This window comes from Sus scrofa, chromosome 1 (genome assembly GCF_054392235.1).
Source record: "Sus scrofa isolate SSC_HxYL_T2T_F1_AM1 chromosome 1, Sscrofa_HxYL_maternal_Yorkshire_Landrace_v2.0, whole genome shotgun sequence".
Classification (NCBI taxonomy): domain Eukaryota; kingdom Metazoa; phylum Chordata; class Mammalia; order Artiodactyla; family Suidae; genus Sus; species Sus scrofa.
Window position 1 is genome coordinate 180,693,748 of NC_139383.1, and position 23,512 is coordinate 180,717,259.

Consider the following 23,512-nt stretch of genomic DNA (forward strand, 5'->3'; position numbering starts at 1 on the left):
TGTGTTCTATCAGACATGACAGTGATCAAGTGCTGTGGACAAGCATATGGTACCACGTCTTACGGGGGCATCTGACACTGTGTAAATCAGAGAAGCCTTCCCCAAATAAACTGATTAAAATAGGACCTGAAGGATATGTGTGAGCTAACCTGGAGGAGTGTGAGAGGAGGGTGTTACAGGGAAAAGGAAAAGCATATACAGAGTCCCTGAAGCTAAAAGAAACAAAGTGAGTTTGAGACACTGTAAGGAACCTAGAACACAGAGAATGAACATAAAATGAAATGAGGCTGCAGGGGTAGAGTTCTATGTTAAATAAAATTTTTTGATTTTTGCCTTCAAAATAATGAGATGCCCTCAGATGATTTTAAGCAGGAAATAACATGATTAAGTTTGTGTCTGGAAAATAATGCTCTATCACTGGAATAGCCTGGGAGGAGGCAGAGTTAAAAGTGGGGAGCCTGGTTAAGAGTAGTTTAGGGGAGTTCCCATCGTGGCGCAGTGGTTAACGAATCCGACTAGGAACCATGGGGTTGCGGGTTCACTTCCTGCCCTTGCTCAGTGGGTTAACGATCCGGCATTGCCGTGAGGTGTGGCATAGGTCGCACACACGGCTCGGATCCTGCGTTGCTGTGGCTCTGGCGTAGGCCGGCGGCTGCAGCTCTGATTAGACCCCCCAGCCTGGGAACCTCCATGTGCTGCGGAAGTGGCCCAAGAAATGGCAAAAAGACAAAAAAAAAAAAAAAAAAAGAGTAGTTTAGTAATAGAGATAATTTGTAGTGGTAGAGGAGAAGAAAATGGATAATCTCAAAGCTATTTGTAGTAGCTAAAACAGACAGGAAAATGTCCTAGATTAGCTATAAAGGGGTGAGGGAGAGAGTAGTCAAGAATAACTCCTAAATTTTCTGGGTTGTGGAACAGCATAGACAGTAGAGCTTTTCATTGAGACAAGGATTTACAGAAATGAATCAGAAATTAATTAGGGCCTTTGGGGGCTTAGGGGGGTAGAGGTGAGATGGTAGAATAAGATTATGAGCTCTGTTTTGCACATGTTGAGCCTGTAGTGCCTTTAAGATAGTCAAGATGTCAAGTAGGCTATTCCAAGTCTAGAGCTGTAACAGATATGTGGATGGTATTGGAAATAATGGATGAGGACAATGGGGCTTAGGAAAAGAGGATAAATGAGAAGAAAAGCAGGCAAAAAACCCAAGTTGTGAGGAACTCCAATAATTAGAGAAGGCTGAGGCTGCAAAGAAGAGGTCAGAAGTTAAAAAAAGCCAGAAATAGGGAAGTCGCAGAAACAAAAGAATAAAGTGATCAACAGTAGAGTCATGGGGTATCATAAGATGAGGACTAAACATATCCAACTGGCATAGCAACACTGTGATCAGAATGGAAGTCGTTTTGTATGGTGTGATATGAAGAGGTCAGATTGGATGTGAAGAAATAGAGACAGTGGATAGAGACAAATATTTTTAAAAAACGTGCTGTGAAAAGGAGTAACAGAAGGGACCAGAGAATACATAAAAAGCCTCCAGATGAGAGAGGCAAAGCTATAGGAGAGTGGATGTGGCTCCTGATTAGGAAGACAGCAAAGGATGAAGGAACTTCTGTACCAGATAGTGAAGCATACAGTATCAAAGTTAGTAATGATATTAGCAGAAAAAAAAGGAAGACAAATCGATGGAATAGAACAGATAGCCAGAAATGAACACTGTTACATGGTAGAGTTTAATAAATGATAAAGAAGGTATTACAAATCAATAGAGAAAGGAAAGGCATTTTTAATAAATGGCATTGGGAGAAGTAATTAGCAATTTCAGAAAAAAAAATCAAATTAGAGCCAATTCTGACCTCATAGACCAAAATAATCAGCAGAGATGCTATGGCATATGATAAAAAGTCAAATCAAACCCAGTATGAAAATGTAATAAATTTTTATCTAACTTCTAAGGGATAAAGCTTTCTAAGGTTAGAAATGATGGAATAAATCAGAAAGGACGAGGTAAATTTTTGACTACATAAAAATGAAAAACTTGATATTCAATATATACCTCTAAAAAAGGCAAGCCAACATAATTAGAAAAACATTTATAACACATGCTATAGTTATTTTTTAAGATATAAAAGGATCTCACATACAATAAAAGAAAAAAATTAAGAATCATACTGAAAAACAGGAAGAGGTTATAAAATAATAAATGCAAAGCAGGTCAATGAAAATATTAGGATTACTAATAGAAGAAAATCAAATAACTTTTCTTGACTTCTAAAAATTTTAAATTAGAAACTAATAAACCTAATATGCTTTCCATTTGATTACCAAATAAACTGTATTCTTAAAAACATTTCAAAGGAAGAAACCAACTTATAAATTTTTTCCCATTTTTAAAAGACTTCTGAAAGAATGTTTATTTTTGGAGAATAAGCTTTTATATAAAGTAGAAAAAAAGATATCACATTCCATTTCTAATAATATTCAGAGAGCAGAGTCCTATACAAGTCACACAATCTCAGTATTTTTCTCCCTCCAACCCAGGTTCCCTTAATTACTACTGTACATCCATAACACTGTGCTTGTGGTATTAAAACACAGATGTGAGGGAATTCCCTTTGTGGAGCAGTGGCAACGAACCTGACTAGAATCCATGAGGATGTGGGTTCGATCCCTGGCCTCGCTCAGTGGGTTAAGGATCTGGCAATGCCATAAGCTGTGATGTAGGTTACAGACACAGTTCAGATCCCACATTGCTGTGGCTGTGGCGTAGGCTGGCAGCTGTAGCTCTAATTTGATCCCTAGCCTGGGAACTTCCATACGTTTTAGGTGTGATCCTAAAAAGCAAAAGCAAAAACAAAAACTGAAAAACAGGACACGAATGTGACAAACTTTATTTCTTCCACAAAGGACTAAACAGCTACAAAACTACCTTCCCATCTGTAAATAACTAGAAAACTGGGCAAAATATGTGAGAAGACTTGTTACACACTGGACAAGAAACAATATAGGACTATAATCCCTGAAAGATGGAATAAAATGAGATGAGTACTATGAGTGCTTGGAAAAGTTCTAAGCTGAAACCCAGGGTTAGGGGACCCATAGAAAGGCCAGCAGTCTCCTTGAGTTGAGAAGACAAAGATTTGGGAGAGCCTAAAGTGGCTAGAGTTTGCAGGGCAGACAGCCAGAGACAAAGAGAGTTCTACAGATTTGCAGAAAAGTTTGCAAAGACATTACCCAGGTCTTTGGCTGAGCAATAATGATCTCCCTTTATCATTACATAGGGACCTTCTTCATCTTTTAAAACAGAATTTGACTGAAAGACTATTTTATACAGGTTTAGTCACCTCTGTTCTCTTTTGGTTTCCATTTGCATGGAATATCTTTCTCCATCCATTCACTTTCATTCTATATGTATCCTTAAAGCTGAATTGAGTCTCCTGTAGGCAGTTTATTGTTTACATTCATCCACTCTTTCTTTTTGTTTGAGAACTTAATGCATTTCATTTTAGGTAATTATTGATAGTAAAGGACTTCCTTGCCATTTTACTATTTTGTTTTACATTTTCTTCTATTTTTCCTCTTTTGCTGCTTCCTTTATGAGATTTGTTGATTTCTTACAGTGGTATAATTTGATTGTTCTTACCTTTTGTGTATCTACTATATGTTTTTATTTGTGGTTGCAATGAGATTTGTATAAAATATCACATAGGTATAACAATATATTTTAAGCTGATAATTTCAATCACATACAAAACTGTACACTTTTACCATCTCCCCTTTTATGGCACTGATGTCACACTTCATATTTTATACTCTATATCCACTAACGAATTACTGTAGCTATATTGTTATTTTAAGAATTTTTTTCCCATTTAAAATTTTATTTTAGTTGATTTACAATGTTGTGTCAATTTCTGCTGTACAGCAAAGTGACCCAGTCATACACATATATATATATTCTTTTCCTCATACTATCTTCCATCATGTTCTATCACAAGAGATTGGATATAGTTCCCTGTGTTATACAGTGGGAATATTTTTAATACCTTGTCTTTTAACCTTTATAGTAGAGTTAAAAATTATTTACGTACCACATTATTAGAGTGACTGCATATTTACTTAACTATTGCCTTTTATACTTTTACGTATTTTTATTTTGTAACTAGCATTCTTCCAATTCAACTTGAACTCCTTTTGGCATTTCTTACAAGGCTGGTCTAGTGGTGATGGAACTCCTTTATTTTCTTTTTCTGAGAATGTCTTTATTTCTTTTTCATTTCTGAAGGGCTTTTTTGCCAAGTATAGTATGCTTGGTTGGCAGTGCCCCCCCCACTCTCAGCACTTTGAATAAATTACCTACTCCCTTCTGGCCTTACAGGTTTTTGCTGGGGAATCTGCTAATAGTCTACAAGGTTCCCTTGAAATGTGATGTGCTGCTTTTCTCTTGCTTTCAAAATTCTGTCTTTGAGATCTGACAATTTTATTAAAACATATCTTGGAGCATTCTTCTTTGAGGTGATCATGCTTTCCATCCTTTGCAGCTTTATTGTACATCTGATGTTCCTATCTATCCCAAGCTCTGGGAAGTTTCCAGCCCTTACTTCTTCAAATAAGCCTTCTTTTCTCACCTTCATGGAAAATATATAATACAATTTATATACTCATTCTTTTGATGTTATTACACATGTCCTGTATGCATGCTTTCTTCACTTTTTCATGTTTTGTTTTATTCCTCTAAGTGGCTAATTTCAGAAGGTCTTTCTCTGAGTTACTGGTTCTTTCATTTGTATCTGTGAGTCTGCTTTTTAAGTTCTGACTGAATTATTCAGTTCTATTGTATAGGCAATTCATAGAGCTCTATTTCCTTGAGCTTTACTAGTTTCCTTTGGTAGTCCCATGTTTGCCTGCTTTTTTTTTCTTCTTTCATTTTTTAAAGGTTTTATTGAAGTATAGTTGATTTACAATGTTGTGATAATTTCTGCTGTACTGCCTGATTTTTATTGATCCTGTCTAGCCTTGTGTTAGTGTCTATCCATGTGAGGATGCAAATATGTCTTCCGGTCTATATAGACTGGTTTCATCAGGTAAAGATCTCCTCCAGTGAGGTCCTCAGACTACTGAGATTGCTTCTAAGACCACAGCTGAGCTGGGTTGGAGCCGGGTCATGTGGCTGCTCTGGGTGGTTGCATAGGGGTCTGTAGTTTGTGGGCCTATTACCAGATACTTGGGCAGGGATGGATCCTGTCTAGTCTCTTGGTGGACAGGACTGCTTCTAGGTCCTTGGTCAATAGGGCTGACTGGGATAAAGGTCTACTGTGGGATCTGTAGACAGTGGTCCTGCTACTTACAATGTGCGTAGGCAGGCATGGTTCCATCAAGTCCTTGGGAAGATTCATGTTGTGCCACTGGATGGGTTCCTGGGAAGGCAGAAGTGCCCAGGATCCACAGTTAAGACTAAGCTCTGCAGGCCTGTCTTTGGGAGCAATAATAAGTGTGCTTTCTGCTATGTTTCTAGATATGCAGGACTGCCCTCAGACAATGGCTGACTGGGGATAGAGTAGAGTCAGAGGGCTGATTCAGGATGTGGAGTTAGACCAATTTTGGTGGGCCTGCCTCAGGAAATAGATGGATTTGTCTCCCAACAGGTTCCTAGGCAAATGGGATTGCTCCTCCACTGTATACAACCTTGAATTTTGTACTGCTTTGATTAAAAATCCTTAAGAGATCACAATTTTACTGACAACAAGAAAAAGACTCAAATGGGTATCTTGGTACAAGAGCCTTCAAAATGTGGTTTAAAAAGTTACTCTAGGCTACTTACTATTTTTTAAATGGAATATTATTCCCTCTTCTGGTCTGCCTGGTAAACTTCTACTCAGCATTTAATACCTGGATGTCACCTACCTTATTAAAGACTCTTCTGAGGGCATCTTCTCAAGTCTCTATAGATTTAGCTATTCCATGGGATTTCGTTTATGCTCTAATGTAATTAGTTACCTAACTCTCATTAGAGGGGTAAACTCCTGTCTCTTATAAGTACCTAGCACAAGCATAATTTCTGGCACAAGAGAGATGCTCAATGAGTATTTGTTAAGCAAATGAATACTTTCAGATAGGTAAGTCCAAAAGTTACCTAAATAGAAACAGTAATCAAGACCAGAACATAAATGAGAACAATGGGAAATAGGTACATAAGGGGAAGTGGGCCTGGGACAAATTCTGGGAAGATAATCACAAATGAATGGTTTCGTATAGATAATTATTTTAAGGTTAATGTTTTCAATCAATTAAAAATAAATAACATAAACTTTTTCTTCTGGATAGAGAGATAGAGATAAAATGAGATAAAGATTAGTTTATGAGCAATGATAGCTATTTTAAATAATTATATTCTGTACTGCTTTGACTATTTTTCATATTAGGAATTTTTTATGAAAAGATAACTAGATCTGCCTTAAGGGGAAAAAAAGCCTGAGAAAAACGTCAACATCTTGAGGGGTTTAGAAATGACTCTTCATTTCTATCCCATGGAATAGCAAGGTGAAAATGTCAGGTGAGTAGAAAATATTTCACTGAATTTACCATCAAAATGCCCTCATAAAATGTTTATATTTCTTCATTATTTATAAAAAGATAGTGATAAAAATCATTTAATAAATAAGTTAAAAGACTTCTTGAGGCCCCATGATGGATACGGACCAACCTGAATTACTGATATCATACAAATGAACTTCTCCCATCATACTCTAAACTGCACTGTTCAATATGAGGCATTTAGCTACTGAATACTTAAATCATGCTAGTCAGAACTGAGATGTGCTCTAAAAGTAAAATACATTGAATTATAAGAATTAGTACATAACACAAATGTAAAATCTCATTAATTTTTTAAATTAATCACATTGAAAAGATAACATTTAGGACTATATTGCATTAAAATATATATACTCAAATTAATTTCACTATTTATTTTTACTTTTTTAATGTTACCAGAAAATTTTATATTACATATATGCTCCACATTATGTTTTCATTTGACAGTGTTGCTCTAAAGAATTATGTAATATCATAATCTTAGTTTCCTGGTTAGCCTCATTTAAAAACATACTATCATCAGCAGAAATTTAAAGGCATATAGGTAATCCTCTCGCTCTTATGGTTAAAATATTTACCAGAAGGCCTATACCATTTTTCAGCTTTCCTTCCAACTATATGTAACCATATAAATATAAATTCTAAGATCAGTGACCAGTTTTTCACTATAAAAAAGCAGGAGTTGACTTAAAAGAAAGTATATACAGAAAAATACATGGTCTTTCCTCCATCTCTCCCATTAATTCAAATACAGCCCAAATCTATCAACTTTTTAAAAAAGTACAAAAGCTCGAGAGGACAATCATCCTGCATGAATAGAGCAAAAAGGCTCATCTTTCTTCACCTGTGATGTCATTTTTTTTTTCTCTTTTTTTAGGGCCGCACCCATGGCTTATGGACGTTCCCAGGCTAGGGGTCAAATCAGAGCCACAGCTGCCAGCCTACACCACAGCCACAGCCATGCCAGATCCAAGCAGCATTAGCGACCTACACCACAGGTCACGGCAACACTGGATCCTTAACCCCCTGAGCAAGGCCAGGGATTGAACCAGCAACCTCATGGTTCCTAGTTGGATTCGTTTCCACCGAACCACGACGGGAACTCCAATGTCATTTTTGATTTTGCACTGACTGTAGCTCATTTATCTTGAAGACGTGATATCTAATCTCCACTGCTGTCTCCATCTCAGACCTGAAAAAATGCAGTTTGCTGGCTTGGTGAAAAAGCAAGTCCTCTTACAGGGGTGGGGGTGGAGGGGATTCTCCTTTCCTCATTCTCATGGAGCAATAAGAATGGAAAGACACACAGGCAAGGGAAATGAAATTAACCATGGATTATATATCTCCTCTAAATATCAAGTTTTCTCCACTTATTTTCTATAATTAGGCCCAGAGAATTTAAGATGACTATGCTGGTATTAATTTTTTTAGTTTTCCCAATCATTTCAATCTATAGCACTGGCATCAAGGTCTGCATATTCTTTTTTTCTTCCCCTTCATTGGGCTATTCATGTTGCACTGATAGAGATCAATGACAAATGTATACAGAGATCAATGACATAACCCAAGACATCTATCAATTTGCCCTTCTCTAATTTCCTATTTTTCTACTACATCCATTTAATCCAAAAAGTTCCTTAATTATAGTATCAAAGATTCCTCCTTATGCAGAGCCCACAAGTGGAACTGGAAGCTCATTTAATGTATTCCATTTAATTTATATCAACATACCATATATATATGGTAAACAAAGACTACCTAACTCCTACTGGTGGAAAAATAAAAGACCTTATAGATTAAAAAATAAGAGCAGAAGAATCATCTTTCACTATCATGGCTAGTAGTCAATTTTACTAACAGAAAGTGCTGATACTTTGGCAATTACTGGCATAATGGTAACTATTATCTCTACTGTGGTTACTAGTTCTTAAAATTAAAGGTAGGGTTTAACATTTCCCCAATTTATTTCAGAGCTATTATTTGGATTTACTGAATCTAAAACATAAGTTTTTTCTATTTCGACTTACCTTTTCAATTGTGACTAAAATTTCCTTGCAATGTCATTTTCTTAAGCTCTTGAATTTTATTGACAAATAGCATTGAATAGTCTCAGCTTCTCAGCAATCTAAAATTCCTTGGCATTTAGACCGTGAGTCATTGCTTCTGAATGTACTCAAATCATCTAGACAGTATTACTTAATGAACTTCACAATTCCCAGTATACAAAATTGTATATGAAAGATTTTGTCCATTTATTTATTTTCATTTATAGAGCGAGATGGATTGGGAATTTGGGGTTAATAAAGTTTGCCCTTTTAAATTCCCATATCAAACTTGTTTATCCCTCCCCAATCCAATGGATTTCTCTAACCGGAATCTATTTACAAAATAATACTAATGGCTAAACTCAAAAGTATAGTAGGTTAACTTCTTTTTGACAATCAAGTAATGATACTGAAATATGTTATAGATTACATTTGCTTGGCACAAATCATTTAAGTGGATATAATTACTTTCTTTTACATACACTGACTACACTGACCTGAATGAAGTACTTGGTGTCACTTACCGAATAACACACTATTCATATAGTTAAAAAATTTATTAGATAAATAAATACATCCAAATGATACAAAAATAAGGATTTATGGCCTCTTAACCTGAGGCCCATCCTAGAAATGATTGGCAAAATATTGTGTTTATGTGCACATTCTGGGAAGAGGATCACTAGTTTTAACAGCTCTTCAAAGATTAACCAAAAAAGATTAGGAACCACTGACCTAGGCCTGGACTTCTGTGGGGATGTTAAAAAAACAAAACAACAAAAACTCTAGACCTACATACATGACTTATTCACATTTAAAATGTATTGCTAACCACATTCATCAATGTATACCCCTTCTCCCAACTGCCAAGTTCTAATAGCTACTTCTCTCTGTAAGTTAAGAAAGAACAAGCAACCATTAGCCAATGACAGAGATTACTATAAAGATTAACACAAAATTGGGTAAAGGAGAACAAAATTTAAGTACATTTATGTTAGGCCCAATATCTAATTTATTTTGGACCTAGAGTGCTGAGTGTTTTTTTGTTATTTTTGGTGGCAACCTTTTAAATTCTAAAAAATAGATCTCTATCAGAAAGGCTGCTTTTTAACTGTCAAAAACAAAAACCGAAACCCATAAATTACAAGGAGTTTCCCAATCTCAGGTGAAAATAAAATCGCTTTATTTTGGAAATTCTTAAAAAACTTTGTCAGATATATAGTGTTTAATTATCCTCAAAAAATTCTAACCCAACCTTTTCTTTACCAAAGTGCTGGATTGTGTACTGTTGACTCAGTTCACCTCTCAAAAAAATTGAGGTGTCTTAAATTTGGCACTTCAAGGGTTTTGTTTTTTGTTTTATTTGTATTGTTCATATTGGCTCCCAGGGTAATTTTAACTTAACTTTTTTAAAGAATAATTTACTTTTATATTTTAGGTTATATTTTTCTATAAAACCTACATAAATATCCAGTAAAACTCCAAGCAAATGGGCAAATTTCTTTTACTCTGTTGGATTTTCTCACAGATAACTTGGTATAAGATTAATTTAATAATGTGCATCTTGGAGTTCCTGTCGTGGTGCAGTGGAAACAAATCCGACTAGCAACCAAGAGGTTTCGGGTTGATCCCTGGCTTGCTCAGGGGGTTAAGGATCAGGTGTTGCCCTGGGCTGTGGTGTAGGTCACTAATGCAGCCCGGATCTGGCGGATCTGGCATTGCTGTGGCCGTGGCATAAGCTGACAGGTACAGATCTGATTTGAGCCCTAGCCTGGGGACTTCCATATGCCCTGGGTGTGGCCCTAAAAAGACAAAAAAGAAAGAATGTACATCTTAAGTATTTCCTATTTTCTTTTTAATGAAGGGTCTTCGGCTTCTGAGTTAGTAGCCCTGTGCATATGAAAATAATTACAAATGCAAATTAAGTATTGCTGAAATAATGAATAATTTGTTTCAGATTCAAGTTGGGAAACAGGCAAAAAGCATGCTGAATTTATAAAATTTTTTTAAATAAGAATTCTATTAAGAATGCAGGCTTAGGAGTTACTGCTGTGGTGCAGTGAGTTAAGAATCTGACTGCAACAGCTTGGGTTGCTGTGGGGGTATGGGTTTGATCCCTGGCCTGGCACAGTGGTTTAAAGGATCTGGAGTTGCTATAGCTGCAGCTCAGATTCAATCCCAGGCCTGGGAACATCCATATGCCACAGCTATGGCCATTAAAAAAAAAAAAAATGCAGGCTTAAATCTTCCATTTGGGACTTCCTCCTGTGGTGTAAGGGGTTAAAAATCCTACTACTGTGGCTCTGGTTGATGCTGTGGCATGGGTTTGATCCCTGGCCTGGAAACTTCCACATGCCATGGGTGTAGCCAAAAAGAAAAATTTTAAAAAATGCACTGTCACTGCAGTGGCTTGGGTCACTGCTGTGGCACGGGTTTGATCCCTGGCCCTGGGAACTTCCACATGCCATGGGCATGGCCAAAAAAAAAAAAAAAAAAGGAGACAGGGACAGAGGGACTGAAGGGATATTTGTAGAGACACTGGTTAGAAATGTTGGCCCCATGAAGGTAGAGATTTTGTCTGTTTTTTTCAATACTAATCCTTAAACCTAGAAGACCTTCTGATATATAGTGATTAGTAAATATATGCTAGATTTTATTGGATTTTTTTTTTTGTCTTTCTAGGGCCACACCTGTGGCACATGGAAGTTCCCAGGTTAGGCGTCAAATCTGAGCTGTAGCTGCCAGCCTACACCATGGCCACAGCAATGCAGGATCCAAGCCACATCTGTGACCTACACCACAGCTCACTGCAACGCCAGATCCTTAACCCACTGAGCGAGGCCAGGAATTGAACTCATATCCTCATGGATACTATTCAGGTTTGTTACTGCTGAGCCACAATAGGGACTCCATAAATTCTATTGAATTCTATTTTTTGTAATATGGGGAGCTAAATATCTGGGCCAACCATCCCACTGAAAGAATTCAAATGCCTGGGTAAAATATAAAATCTTCTTTCAAGTATTTATGAGATACCAAGGAATCTTTTGTTAAATGAGAAGCAGAAGATGAGACAAAGGCATTTTTTTGTAGGGACAAATACCAAACCATTCAAATATCTGAGAAAAGAACCAAAGGAAAAGAAATCAGGCCCAGAAAAATATCCCTTAGGAGAAATTAGTATCGTACACTCTGCTGAGTTGATGATTTGTTGGATCAGAAGAGGATGAAGTCACCAGCACAGCACTTTTCATTTTAAGATCAGGTGGCTTATATACATCATGAGAAATGTGTACATATGTTCATCAAAAGATAGGAACAAGTTTGTTGATAACAACACTGTTCATATTGACCTAAAACTGTGTGGAAACCACACAAATGTCCATCAACAATAGAATGGACACATAAATTATGGAATATTCATTCATACTAAGGAGGCTGTCTTTGTACTTTCTTGGCTTCTTTGTTATAGATTAGTTGATCATATAAGTGTGGGTTCATTTCTGGGCTTTCTATTTTGTTCCACTGATCTATATATCAATTTTTGTGCCAGTATCATACCATACTGTTTTGATTACTGCAGTTCTGAAGTATAGTTTGAAACCACAGAGTGTGATACTTCCAGCTTTGTACTTCTTTCTCAAGTGCCTTGACTATTCAGTGTCTTCTGCATTTCCATACAAATTTTAGAATTATTTATTCTAGTTCTGTGAAAAATGCCACTGGGATTTACCCTGAATCTGTAAAATTGCTCTGGATAATATGGATATTTTAACAATAGTGATTCTTCCAATCTATGATCATGGTATATTTTTCTATTTATGTGTGTCATTTTCAGTTTCTTTCATCAATGTCTTATGGTTTTTGGAGTATAGGTCTTTTACCTCCTTAGTTAGATTTATATCTAATTATTGTATTTTTTGATGTGATTATAAATGGGATTGTTCTCTTAATTTCACTTTGACAGTTCATTGCTGGTGTATAGAAAAGCAACATATTTATGTACATTAATTTTGCATCCTGAAACTTTACTGAATTAACTGAATTCATAATAAATTTTTGGCTATATCTATATCTTTAGGATTTTCTATAGATATCATCATGTCATGCAGAAAGAGCAACAGTTCTACTTCTTCCTTTCCAACTTGGATTACTTTTATTTTTTTCCTGACTGCTGTGGCTAGGACTTCCAATACCATGCTGAATAAAAGTGGTGAGAGTGGGCAACCTTGTCTTGCTCCTAGTCTTTGAAGAAATGCTTTCAGCTTTTCACCAAGTATGATGACAGCTGTGGGCTTGTAATACATGGCTTTCATTATATTGAGGTACGTTCCCTTCATACCCACTTCATGGAGAGTTCTTATCATAAATGGATGTTACATTTTCTCCAAAGCTTTCTCTGCATCTATTGAGACGATCACATGATTTTATTCTTCAACTTGTTAATATGCCGTATCACATTGATTGATATGTGGATAGAGTCATCCTTGCATTCCAGGATCCTCTTGATCCTGGTGTATGCTTCTTTTAATATACTGTTATATTCAGTCTGCTGTTATTTTGCTGAGGATTTGTGCATCCATGTTCATTAGTGATATTGGCTTGTAATTTTCTTTTTTTGTGGTGTCATTTTCTTGTTTTGGTACCAGGGTGATGTCTTATTCTGATTTTGGTATCAGGATGCTGCTGGCCTCATAGAACGAGTTCTTAAGTATTCCTTCCGCTGCAATTTTTTGGGGAATAGTTTGAGAAGTATAGGTGTTAACTCTTCTCTGAATGTTTGGAAGAATTCACCTGCAAAGCTACCTGGTCATGGACTTTTGTTTATTGGCAGTCTTTTTTTTTTTTTTTTAAATTACTGATCCAATTTCATTACTGGTAATTGGTCTGTTCTTCCTGGTTCAGTCTTGGGAGAATGCACATTTCTAGGAATTTGTCCATTTCTTCTAGGTTGTTCATTTTATTGGCATATAGTTGTTTATCTTATGTTCCTTTGTATTTCTGCGGTATCAGTTGTAACATTTTTCATTTCTTTTTTTTTTTTTTTTTTTGCTATTTCTTGGGCCGCTCCCATGGCACATGGAGGTTCCCAGGCTAGGGGTTGAATCGGAGCTGCAGCCACCAGCCTACGCCAGAGCCACAGCAACACTGGATCCCAGCAGCGTCTGCAACCTACACCACAGCTCACGGCAACTCTGGATCGTCAACCCACTGAGCAAGGGCAGGGACCGAACCTGCAACCTCATGGTTCCTAGTTGGATTTGTTAACCACTGCACCACGACGGGAACTCCACATTTTTCATTTCTGATTTTATTGATTTGGGTTCTCTCTCTTTTATTCTTGATGAGTTTGGCAATTTTGTGTATCATTTCAAAGAACAAGAGCTTAGTTTCATTATCTATTCTCTTGTTTTCTTTGTCTCAATTTCATTTATTTCTGCTCTGACCTTTATTATTTCTCACTTTTTACTAAGTTGGGTTTTGTTTTTCCTTCTTTTTCTAGCTTCTTTGGCTGTAAACTTAGGCTGTTTGAGATATTTCTTGATAACTCTGGTTAAAGTTTTATTCAAACAACATACATATTATTATTCCAATTTTGTAAAAGGATGTTTCACATTTTACTAGCAATTAACTCTGGTGAATTTTTTACTTTTTTGAATTTTTCAAATATTCCGTTTTTACAAACACATTACTAGGGAATTGAGAAATTTAAATTAGCTTTACATAACTTTCACCTTTGTAAGAACTTAATTCATGTCAAAAATCATCAAAAAATTAGCAACCTATATATTAGTAAAATTTAACTAGTTAATATAAGGAGACTCTCTGGAAGATTTCTGTTTTAGTTCCAGGTATACAATGCTTTTAAGTATCCCAGAAATGTCAGAAACATGCCACTCAAAGGCAATGAACAATTTTTTATTTGCAGCAATGAAATGGTAATAATCTTGTTACAGTAGAGCCAATAATACATGCACCAAATTTCCTTACAGAGTAAGGGATATCTGATTCAATCATCTTTCTTTACAGATGAGGGAACTGAAGTGACTTATCTAATACTTCAATATTAGTTAGGGCAGAGCCAGGTGGAGAACATGGTTTCTGACTCCCACTTCATGTTGTTTCTATAATTTTCTTTTTTTTTTATTATTTTTTATTTTCCCACTGTACAGCAAGGGGGTCAGGTTATCCTTACATGTATACATTACAATTACAGTTTTTCCCCCACCATTTCTTCTGTTGCAACATGAGTATCTAGACATAGTTCTCAATGCTATTCAGCGGGATCTCCTTGTAAATCTATTCTAGGTTGTGTCTGATAAGCCCAAGCTCCCAATCCCTCCCACTCCCTCCCCCTCCCATCAGGCAGCCACAAGTCTCTTCTCCAAGTCCATGATTTTCTCTTCTGAGGAGATGTTCATTTGTGCTGGATATTAGATTCCAGTTATAAGTGATATCATATGGTATTTGTCTTTGTCTTTCTGGCTCATTTCAGTATGAGATTCTCTAGTTCCATCCATGTTGCTGCAAATGGCATGATGTCATCCTTTTTTATGGCTGAGTAGTATTCCACTGTGTATATATACCACCTCTTCCAAATCCAATCATCTGTCGATGGACATTTGGGTTGTTTCCATGTCCTGGCTATTGTGAATAGTGCTGCAATGAACATGCGGGTGCATGTGTCTCTTTTAAGTAGAGCTTTGTCCGGATAGATGCCCAAGAGTGGACTGCAGGGTCATATGGAAGTTCTATGTATAGATTTCTAAGGTATCTCCAAACTGTTCTCCATAGTGGCTGTACCAGTTTACATTCCCACCAGCAGTGCAGGAGGGTTCCCTTTTCTCCACAGCCCCTTCAGCACTTGTTATTTGTGGATTTATTAATGATGGCCATTCTGACTGGTGTGAGGTGGTATCTCATGGTAGTTTTGATTTGCATTTCTCTTATAATCAGCGATGCTGAGCATTTTTTCATGTGTTTGCTGGCCATCTGTGTATCTTCTTTGGAGAAATGTCTATTCAGGTCTTTTGCCCATTTTTCCATTGATTGATTGGTTTTTTTGCTGTTGAGTTGTATAAGTTGCTTATATATTCTAGAGATGAAGCCCTTGTCAGTTGCATCATTTGAAACGATTTTCTCCCATTCTGTAAGTTGTCTTTTTGTTTTCTTTTTGGTTTCCTTTGCTGTGCAGAAGCTTTTCAGTTTGATGAGGTCCCATGGGTTTATTTTTGCTCTAATTTCTATTGCTTTGGGAGACTGACCTGAGAAAATATTCATGATGTTGATGTCAGAGAGTGTTTTGCCTATGTTTTCTTCTAGGAGTTGGATGGTGTCCTGTCGTATATTTAAGTCTTTCAGCCATTTGGAGTTTATTTTTGTGCATGGTGTGAGGGTGTGTTCTAGCTTCATTGCTTTGCATGCAGCTGTCCAGGTTTCCCAGCAATGCTTGCTGAATAGACTTTCTTTTTCCCATTTTATGTTCTTGCCTCCCTTGTCAAAGATTAATTGACCATAAGTGTCAGGGTTAATTTCCGGATTCTCTATTATGTTCCATTGGTCTGTCTGTCTGTTTTGATACCAGTACCATACTGTTTTGATGACTGTGGCTTTGTAGTATTTCTTGAAGTCTGGGAGAGTTATGCCTCCTGCTTGGTTTTTGTTTCTCAGGATTGCTTTGGCGATTCTGGGTCTTTTGTGGTTCCATATAAATGTTTGGATTGTTTGTTCTAGTTCTGTGAAAAATGTCATGGGTAATTTGATAGGGATTGCATTGAATCTGTAGATTGCTTTGGGTAGGATGGCCATTTTCACAATATTGATTTTCCCAATCCAGGAACATGGAATATCTTTCCATTTCTTTACATCTTCTTTGATTTCTTTGATTAAGGTTTTATAGTTTTCGGCATATAGGTCCTTTACCTCTTTGGTCAGGTGTATTCCGAGGTATTTGATTTTGTGAGGTACAATTTTAAAAGGTATTGTATTTTTGTATTCCTTTTCTAATATTTCATTGCTGGTATACAGAAATGCAACTGACTTCTGAATGTTAATCTTATATCCTGCTACTTTGCTGAATTTATGAATCAGTTCAAGGAGTTTTGGGGTTGAGTCCTTAGGGTTTTCTAGGTATAGTATCATGTCATCTGCATACAGTGACAGTTTGATCTCTTCTCTTCCTATATGGATGCCTTTGATTTCTTTTGTTTGTCTAATTGCTGTGGCTAAGACTTCCAAAACGATGTTGAAGAGCAGTGGTGAGAGTGGGCATCCCTGTCTTGTTCCAGATTTGAGTGAGAAGGCTTTCAGTTTTTCCCCATTGAGTATTATATTTGCTGTGGGTTTATCATAAATGGCTTTGATTATATTCAGGAATGTTCCCTCTATACCCACTTTGGCGAGGGTCTTGATCATGAATGGATGTTGAACTTTGTCAAATGCTTTTTCTGCGTCTATTGAGATGATCATATGATTTTTGACTTTTTTTTGGTTAATGTGGTGTATGATGCTGATTGATTTGCGTATGTTGAACCATCCTTGTGAACCTGGGATGAACCCAACCTGGTCATGGTGTATAATTTTTTTGATATGTTGTTGGATTCGGTTGGCTAAGATTTTGTTGAGAATTTTTGCATCTATATTCATCAATGATATTGGGCGACAGTTTTCTTTTTTGGTGGTATCTCTGTCTGGTTTTGGAATGAGGGTGATGGTGGCCTCATAGAATGTCTTTGGGAGTATTCCTTCTTCTTCAACCTTTTGAAAGAGTTTAAGGAGGATGGGCACCAATTCCTCTTTATATGTTTGATAAAATTCACCTGTGAAGCCATCTGGTCCTGGACTTTTATTTGTAGGGAGTGATTTTATGACCTCTTCAATTTCATTTCTAGTGATCGGTCTGTTCAGTTGGTCTGTTTCTGCTTGATTCAGTTTTGGCAGGCTGTAAGATTCTAGAAAATTGTCCATTTCTTCCAGATTGTCAAACTTGTTGCCATATAGTTGTTCATAGTATTCTCTTATGGTTTTTTGTATTTCTGCTGTATCCGTTGTGATTTCTCCTTTTTCATTTATAATTTTGGTGATTTGGGTTCTTTCTCTCCTCTTTTTAGTGAGTCTGGCCAGGGGTTTGTCAATTTTGTTCACCTTTTCAAAGAACCAGCTCTTGGTTTTATTAATTTTCTCTATTGTTTTTTGAGTCTCTATTTTATTGATTTCTTCTTTGATCTTTATAATTTCCTTCCTTCTGCTGACTTTAGGACTTTTTTGTTCTTCTTTTTCTAATTCGTTTAGGTGGAGAGTTAAGTTGTCAATTTGGGATCTTTCTTCTTTTTTGAGAAAGGCCTGTATTGCTCTAAATTTCCCTCTGAGCACTGCTTTCGCAGCATCCCATAGATTTTGAGAGGTTGTGTCTTCATTATCATTTGTTTCAAGGTGGTTTTTAATTTCCTTCTTGATTTCCTCATTGACCCATTGGTTTTTTAGTAGCATGTTGTTTAGTCTCCATGGAGTAGGTTTTTTCTCTTTGCTTTTCCCGTGGTTGATTTCTAATTTCATGGCATTGTGGTCAGAGAAGATACTTGAGACAATTTCTATGCTCCTAAATTTATTGAGATTCGCTTTATGTCCCAATATGTGGTCGATTCTTGAGAATGTTCCATGAGCATTTGAGAAGAATGTGTATTCTGATTTTTTTGGATGTAGTGTCCTGAAGATATCAATTAAGTCTAACTTTTCTATTGTTTCCTTTAGGATCTCTGTTGCTTTATTGGTTTTCTGTTTAGAGGATCTGTCCATTGATGTGAGGGGGGTATTTAGGTCTCCTACTATGATTGTATTCTCATCAATATCTCCCTTTATGTCTGTTAATATTTGTTGTATGTATCTGGGTGCTCCTATGTTTGGGGCATATATGTTGATGATAGTAACATCCTCTCCTTGGATGGATCCCTTAATCATATAATTTTCTTTTTTGGCAGCACCCACAGCAGGCAGAAGTTCCTGGGCCAGGGATCAACCCTGCACCACAGTTGTAACCAGAGCCACAACAGAGACACACTTGATCTTTAACCTGCTGAACTATAATGGAATGCCTTCTTTTTTTTTTTTTTTCTTATTTCTCATAATTAAACTGTGTCCTCGTATACAATGGTCTTATTAAAAACTATGGGAAAAATTAAAAGTGGCATATTTTATAGTATATGATGGACATTTTTAAAAAATTCTTTTTACAGCTGCACCTGTGTGGCATATGGAGGATCCCGAGCTAGGGGCTGAACTGGAGCTGCAGCTGCCAGCTGGCCTACGCCACAGTCACAGCAATATGGGATCCAAGCCGCATCTGCAACCTATGCCACAGCTTGTGACAAGGCTGGATCCTTAAACCACAGATTGAGGCCAGGGAACTCGCATCCTTATGCATACTATGTTGGGTCCTTAACCTGCTGAGCCAGAACGGGAACTCCTGGTGGACATTTTGGAAAAAAGTTTTTTGGTACCTATATTTCCATTCAAAATTAGCATTTATTTAGTGAAAGAGAAAATAATAATTTACTTTAAAACTTAGAAATACAGGGAAAAAACCTTACTGGGAACTCAAGGGCAGCTTCCAAATATATCATGTTTTTTTGTTTGTTTTGTTTTGTTTTTTTTTAGGGCTGCACCTTCGGCCTATGGAGGTTCCCAGGCTAGGGGTCCAATTGGAGCTACAGCTGCCAGCCTACACCACAGCCACAGCAACATAGGATCCGAGATGCATCTGCGACCTACACCACAGCTCATGGCAATGCCGGATCCCTAACCCACTGAGAGAGGCCAGGGATTGAACCTGGAACCTCATGGTTCCTAGTTGGAATCATTTCTGCTGCGCCACAATGGGAACTCCCCAGATATATCCCAAATTCATCATGTTGAAATTAGATCATGAATCATAAAGTGAAGCCAAGAAAATAGCATATAGCTTTCAGGTGGCTAATTATTGTTTCAGATGGTAAAAAAGAGACTGAAAAGAACATCTAGGCAACAACACTAAAACAGAACCTACTGAACCATGGCAATAAATAGATGCCTCATTTTGCAGCTAGGAGAATATGCCAGTAAAAAGGGAATTATGCTACATAATCCTTTCACTTAAAGATGAAATCTGTGACTGGGGTTTTCTTTATTTATTCATTCATTTACTTATTGTTGAATCAGCAAGTGAACTAAAGAAGCAAACTGGGTTCTTACCTGCACAATGTTCACAACATGCAATTGCTTAAAAGTCATGTAATGAAAACCATATTGGGAAAAGATTTTAGTTGGTAAGAAATATTTTTTCATCTTAATTCTTCAAATTAACTTAGCTCTGTTCCTATGGTAATATTAATAGGATATAACTTAATAGTTCCTTTGAAAATCCTAAAAACATGCTGTGAAAGAGCACAAGATCATGAATGTTTGATAATCAATCTTTCTAATGCTACTGCCAAAAGAGAATAAATTTCTTCAACCTAATGGCATTCTTCTTTAATCCTATTTTAAAAGTCATCAATTCCAGATCCAGTGCTGTCAGACTGTTAAGTGCTTACAACTGAGAAATTTATCCTATAGACTGTTCTCTTACTCTTTGCTCATGTAGTTATTAAAATACATATTGTGTGCCAATTACATGAAAATATATTATGATTAAGTTACAGGTATCCATGAGTTTAGACTCTTGGAGTAGAAATAAAGGTTTTAAAAATTCTTTAAAAAAAAAAAAAATCAGGTGAGCTGCAGTCCAGGTTCAATCCTTGACCTGGGAACTGAGATCCCACATCACGCTGCTGTAAGCTGTGGCAAAAAAAAAAAAAAAAAAAAAAAAAATCAAGTGAGACTAAAAAATTACTGACAGGTTTGTTAAGTGTACTAATACCACTGTGGTTATTATAAAAATATCCATAATTTTCAGAATTTTATACTGAAATGGTAGTGTAAAATGACATCTGTATCTTGTATTTCCTTTAAAATATTTCAGTAAAGATAAAAGAAAGCAAACATGGCGAAACCTTTAAATATGAATCTTGATGATAGCTTCATTGTGTCTAGTTTTTCTATGTTTTCAAAAATTTCATTAAAAAATTAGAAAAAAAAATCAGTCATCTCTCTGTGTAACTGGGAAGTTCACTCACTTAACTGCTGTGTGCCTTAGTTTTAAAATAGGGATAATAATGCCACCTCATATGGTTGTTGATTACTGCTGTTTCTCTGGGAAAACTAGGATTTTAAGGACTGTCAAAAACATATCCATTCAACTCTTTGCAGTACTGGCAATATGACTGGGCCTCAACCAGCTCCATGATCAAGATGGTAACTCTACTAGAACTTTGGTATGAAGAGGGTACGTAGCTTGAAAAGGTGGATGAGAGCTATAGAAGATCAAAGTCTCTTGTCTCATGTGACTGCTCTTCTTCTATACCTGAACCAAAGTTGCTTTTTTGAGGTTTCTAAGAATGAGATTCTTTTTTGAAGTTACCAGCAACATCTAAATAACAAAACAGGTTAAAAGGTAGTTCAGGAATGGCTGGTTTCTCCCTTTTCCTTGTCCACTTAAAAGATATAACAAAAGAAGCACACACATGATGAGTTGCTGGATAGAAAAATAGACAAGACCAGGGGTGAAGGAAGAATCCTTGTACTTCTTCTGGAAAGTCCTACCATCTTGAAGCCACAGCTTATATGTGGGCCAGACTTAGGCAAATTCCAAGGAGTACTGGGTTTTCATGAAGCAGGAAAGTGAGAGAGGGGAAGAGAAAAGAAACATAAATTCATGCCAGGAAGTTGCTGGGGCAATTCAACAGATTGATGCAATTCAACAGACTTGGTAGTAAAGGGACTAAGAGCAAAGATAAGTTTTGCTTTTAGAAAATAAACTGTATCCAAACTCTAGGTATTTCTTTTTTAACACAAAAGAAAAACAAAATAAATACCAACAGCCAAAAAGAAAATTTTTTTAGACATATTTTGGGGGTAACAATTAAAGGGCACTGTAATATTAGCTGGACAATTGTATCTAATTTTTTATACTTATATTCTACTTCTAGAAGGCCTCCAGATAAAAATAAAGACAGACTTAGACTATTTACCACTTCCACGGCCCCTACCCTGGTCCATGCCATCATGTCTTGCCTGGATTACTGCAATAACCCTCATAATCCACCTCATTGCTTCTACTCTTGTCCTATTACAAACTATTCCTAACAAAGCAACTAGAATGTTCCTTTTGCACTATTAGATCATGTCACTCCCTGTCTCAAAACCCTTTCACTGCTCCTTGTATCACTTACAGTCAAAGTCCTCACAAGAGCCTAATAGAGGCTTACTGATTTTGATATCAGCCTTCCTTCTTACTTGGCTGACCTTTTCTACATCTCACTGCTCTATGCGCTGTCTTACTTAACCAGGCCAAAGTGCAGAGACACTATTCCACTTATTGCTTCTTCTCCCAGGAATCACTTTCCAGAGAGAGACACATGGCATCATCCTTCCCTTCCCTTTGAGTACTACTTCAGCAGTTAAGACCTTCCTTAATTAAATGCCCCATTTTACACAGCAACACTCCTTCCCATCACCACCATTCCCATCTCCCTTCACCGGTTCCTTTTGCTTCATAGCAGGTATTACCAACTTGGATACTATATATCTTATTTATTTGTCTTGTTTTCCCACTAGAATAAGCTCTACAATACATGGCTTTTTAGTTACTGCTGTATCCCCAGTCACTAGAACAAGGCCTGGCATTCAACAAATATGTTGAATAGTATATTTACCTTAGTCGATGATAAAAACCATGGACTATTTATCTATACCTTATACACCATAGATTGAAAGTGTAGATCAGTTTTCAGGTACATTATACTCTAGGAATACCTCTAAAATAATGTATTTGTCCAGAAAAGTGAAAATTCTTTTCTCACAACCTGTGAACTGCACTTATCTTTTCATCCATAGTTTTTATACATACAGAATAAATATACATATTTAAATTGTATGAAAAACATACAGGTTAACAAACTGGACAACCTAGAAGAAATGGAGAAGTTTCCAGAAACACACAGTCTGCCAAAATTGAGTCAAGAAGAAACAGATAATTTGAACGCACTGATCACTAGAAATGAAATAGAACCAGTAATTAAAAAAAAACTATGCAAACAAAAGTCCAGGATCAGATAGCTTCACTGGAGAATTCTACCAAACATACAAAGTCAAGAACTTATCCCTATCCTTCTCAAACTATCCAACAAGACTGAAGAGAAGGGAACCCTTCCGAATTTATTTTATGAAGCCACCATCACTCTGATACTAAAACCAGACAAAGACACTATGAAAAAAGAAAGATGCAGGCCAGTATCTTTGATAAATATAGATGCAAAAAATCCTCAACACAATATTAGCAAACAAAATCCAACAATGCATAAAAAGGATCAAACTTCATGATCAAGTTGGATTCATTCCAGGGCCACAAGGATGGTTCAACATACGCAAATCTATCAATGCACTGCATTAACAAAAGAAACGACAAAAACTACATGATCATCTCAATAGATACAGGAAAAGCATTTGACAAAATTCAACATCTATTCATGACAAAAACTCTCAGCAAAGTGGGTATAGAGAGAAAAATCTCAACATAATAAAATCCATTAAAGACAAACCCACAGCCAACATAATACTCAACAGTGAAAAGCTGAAAGTCTTCTTACTAAATTCAGGAACAAGACAAGGATGTCCACTCTCATCACTTCTATTTAATATAGTACTGGAAGTCATAGTCACAGCAATTAGACAAGAAAAGGAAACAAAAAATATGCAAATTGGAAGGGAAGAGGTAAAACTGCCACTATCTGCAGATTACATAACA

At 36.5% G+C, this 23,512-nt stretch overlaps 1 protein-coding gene and 1 long non-coding RNA gene across 2 annotated transcripts in view; both read right to left on the reverse strand.

The window, feature by feature from the left end:
* FBXO33 (F-box protein 33) overlaps positions 1–23,512 on the reverse strand; it is a 38,602-nt gene that overhangs the window by 5,802 nt on the left and 9,288 nt on the right. The gene's annotated exons all lie outside the window — the stretch shown is intronic.
* LOC146406894 (uncharacterized) lies at positions 8,089–13,619 on the reverse strand. Its single transcript, XR_014817954.1, has 2 exons — positions 11,334–13,619; positions 8,089–10,436 (listed from the first exon to the last, which is right to left on the reverse strand). It is a non-coding gene; the product is annotated as an uncharacterized LOC146406894 (long non-coding RNA).